The sequence below is a fragment of the Lactuca serriola genome, chromosome 7 (assembly GCF_051521515.1).
Source record: "Lactuca serriola cultivar US96UC23 chromosome 7, Lser_US96UC23_V15, whole genome shotgun sequence".
Classification (NCBI taxonomy): Eukaryota; Viridiplantae; Streptophyta; class Magnoliopsida; order Asterales; family Asteraceae; genus Lactuca; species Lactuca serriola.
In genome coordinates this window covers 55708249-55712440 of record NC_136414.1, presented here as the reverse complement: position 1 = coordinate 55712440, position 4192 = coordinate 55708249, and positions in this window count along the sequence as shown.

Sequence of the window (4192 nt, the reverse complement as noted above, 5' to 3'; positions counted from 1 at the left end):
TTCTTTTTATCGAACTTCTCGGTTTAACGAATACTACAACATTCGTTTAGATTACTAAGGCTAAAAAGTAGTTTATCAAAAACTCACTTTTTACGACATTCAGCACCGTGCCGGTTTTGTCGCGAAACGTCGACAGGTCATAACTTCTTCGTTATAACTCGGATTTTGGTATTCTTTATATCCCCGAAATCCTTGTTTCGACCACTACAACTTTATGTAAAGATATCGGGCTTATCTCACACTTTAATTTTGACGCTTATTTTTATTCTTAATTAATTAAGCCCTAATAATTAAGCATAAAACACATAATTCACATAATATTCAAATAATTCCTTTTCATTTCTTCAAAATGAGTTACAAAGGTTAACCTAGATTATCAACTCAATATAAATGCCTAGGCTAGAAACACGAGTGTTATAATCATGTTGGAGTTTATTGCAATCAATATTACAAAAATCATAGCAGAAACAATTGAAAAGCATAAACGAACATATATTGGTTAACAAAAACAACCCATACACTTTTTTCACTTGTAGCTAATACAAGTCAAGAGATCAAAACATGTAACACCCAATATCAGAAAGGTAAAGAAAAACAAAGAAACCCTAAGTCAAGGAGTGGACTCGTCGAGCCCGGGGTGGAACTCGACGAGTCGGAGCGGGATCCGGGGAATCGAGTAAGTGACCAACTCGGCGAGTCGGCTCATGAACTCGGCGAGTTGGGTCTGAACGAGGAAACCCTAATTTCGGGACTTGGTACCCTATTTAAGCATCTTATTCTCTTCCCAAGGCTCATTTGCGGCCCTATAGTCCAGAACCAGAAACCCTAAGCCTCCATTGTTGCTCATTCAAGCCTTCTTGCCATTTTGGGTGATTTGAAGGAAGAAGGAAGAAGGCACTCATTGGGGATTCAAGAATTGGCAGTAGATCCAGAGTTTGTGAGGTCTTCCAGAGCATTTGAAGGTAATGAGTCGCTACCTTCCCTCTTTTGCATATAGATCAACCTTTATCTTGGGATTTGGGACTTTTAGGACAAGTTTATGAGCTATTCCGAGTTCACTACTAGAAAAATAGCCTTTTACGACGCGCAAACAATGACACGCACTAATTTACGATACGCTAAAGTGTGCGCGCTAAAAATAATGTCATCTCTCACAAAATTTGAAGGATCAAGGACGCGCATTTTTGCGTGCCCCTAAAATTAGTCTCTTAACAAAAAAAAAAAAAAAAAACACGGAGGATGCTTATCTTACGCGTGTGTCCTCTACAGATGTTGTTTTATAATTTTACTCAAACGCGCGTCTCTTATAACAAAATCACAGGGACCGATATTGATATTAATTCTAGGGCTTTTTTAAGACTCAAAACACTCACTCACTTAGCGCTCTCTACCATCGATCCGGCGACCTCGCCTCGCTTCCGGCAACCCCTTGCTCACTTCTCCTCATCGACGATCTCATCGTCACCTGACCTCAAATTCCTTTGTTTCCATCTTTTGCAGAAAACCCAAATACAAGCTCACCCCGTTTTTGATGCTCAGAAACAAAAAAGGGCAAGCGCCTTTGTATTTTAGAAGATGTATTTTGGGGAAATAGGGGATTTTGGTTCTACGTGTTCTTATAACCCTGGGAATCAAGAAACCTGTATTCTCACACCGGATTCATAGTTGAAGTCTACCAGAGAGAAAAGTGTACGGATGGGCCTAATGGGTCGGGGAATAGCAGAGGAAGCGCTAGTCCTTCTTCGTCGAAGACTATGTGATCTCAATTTCATCTTCTCCCTCTTCTCCGATTCTCCCGACAACAACTATAGGTTCGGTTGATGGTTATTCGAATATTCTGTATATCTTCCAATTATGTATACGTGAATATCACAATCTCTTTTTTTTCTCTTCCTCCATTGTGACATATTTAATCTTTGAAAAAATTTTAGCAAGTTGAAATTTATCGTATCAAATTCGGTAACTGAGGCTGTAACAATTCGATACTGCTTCAGGCTCCTCGAGGATGCGGAAAAATTGCGGTATAATACCCAATTTCTGTGTTAATTACTTGGATTCTTTTATAGTATTTACTGTGATTTCATTGTGTCATTGATTGTGGAATTAGGTGTTGGATCTTGTTCTAGAGGATTTGCTGAAAGAATATCCTGAAATGATCTCAGAGGTATATATATATATATATATATATATATATATATATATATATATATATATATGTTTTTATCTATTCAAATATTTTGTTTTCGTCTATTATTTTTTTACTTTATATCTATTGTGATATCAGGCACAATGGTTGACCTAAAAGAGCATCTTCTCCCACCAAAACCTACATCAGCTATAAATCTTAGTGATGCATCATAACAGTTGATGAAGTTCTGCTTTTGAATTCTCTTGATAGCTATGTGTTACAATATGTGGTGGAATTACAAAGACGATTGAAAGCTATAGGGATTGGTGTGGTGTGGCAATCTGAAGGGGCAAAGATGAACAGACGAATGGGAAATTCAAATAGATCCTTAGGGTACCTGTGCATGGTTTGTAGGGTTTTTAAGACTACCTTCCATTGAAGAGAGATTAAAAAGAGGTGATCTCCTTGAAAGGGGTGTTCTTTCTTCTTCAAAGGTATTATTTTTTGTCTGTTTATATATGCCCATTTACATGTTCATACAGATTCTGTCTTTTTAACTTTCATCAATAGATTATGCATATACAATATAGAGGTCTTTCACTATCTTCTTGTAGTTATAGATTCTTGATTTCTAAAACAAAAGAAGTTATTTCATCATTTTATCTGCAAGAAGTACATAAGAATATTCCATAGAACAACATGGCGGAGCTTATTTCTCGATCACCTTCATCAGGTTGTCCATACTACAAGAGATCTAGAGAGAAATCGAGAGAGAGAGAGAGAGAGAGAGAGAGAGTGTGTGTGTGTGTGTAAAAATGAATGAAAAGAAAACTATCTGCAGTGTGCAATTTCTTGTGCTGTTTATTACAAGTTTAAGAGATATAAAGTTGATTCATTTGCAATAAAATGATCTGTTCGTGGTTGGAAAAAAAAAAAAGAAATTGCAAACTTTGATTCATTCTTTGCATTCACTCTTTCTTTCTTTGTAGTTACACTTGAAAAAAAAATTCTTTCCTACCAGTGAGTAGTTCAGGAAGATATTCAAGACCTTTTTTTTCATTTAATTAACCTTGATCTGCGTTTAGATGACTTAAAAATTCAGGGATGATGACCAATTATATTGGGATATTCAAAACCTTTTGTTTGGTAACACTTCACCTGAATACTTGCCCTTTGAGTTTAGGGTTCTAGAAGTTGCTCTTGAGGCTATTTGTACATTTCTGTTGGTGGTGATGCAGCTGGTAACAGAAGTGGAGCTTCACGAGCTCTTGTGAAGTATAGGTTTGTCTTTTCAACTATCTGTTATATCTTTAAAAAAGAATTAAAAAATTGGTTGATATATAAATTGAAATGTGGTGGTTTAACTTTAGGTTGAAGATCTTAAATGGTCAGTTTGAAGAGCTTCATCAAAGACAATCTCAATGGACCGTTCCTGCCACAGAGCTTAGAGAATCTATCAGACTGGCAGTTGTTGAAGTCTTGTTGCCTGTATACAGATCTTTCATTAAATGTTTTGGGTACATATTTTTTTGTGTCATCTATCTCAATTCTCAGGCTCAAATAAATGAAAAAAAAGTAAACAAATATTTTGTTTTCTGTTTTTTACAATTACAGGGCCCTTGTTGAGAATGGGAAGAATCCCAATAAGTACATAAGGTATTCAGCGGAGGATCTTGATCGGATGCTTTGTGAATTTTTCAAGGGTAAGACTTTGAACAAAGCAAGACGATAGAGATAGCAAGATGTTGAATTACTCTTTTACCCTTGTGATATGTTAGTGTATCTTGTAGCCTAAAAGGACATGGCATGTATGTTCTTTTTGTATGTATTGGGGTAATAAGGATATGGGTATGCTAAAAAGTTATAGAAAAAAATGCTGAAACTTTGATTAATTTATTTTTCTTGGTTGGTGTTGTTAGTTAGTATGTTACTAGCTGGTAATTATTCATTAAAGGTCTATACTTTATAACAAATAACATGAAATACATGTTTTGGAGCTTGAATTCCAAGGTGTCAACAATTTTTTTTTTTTTTTACTATCAGTTGCACTATTTTTTTACTATA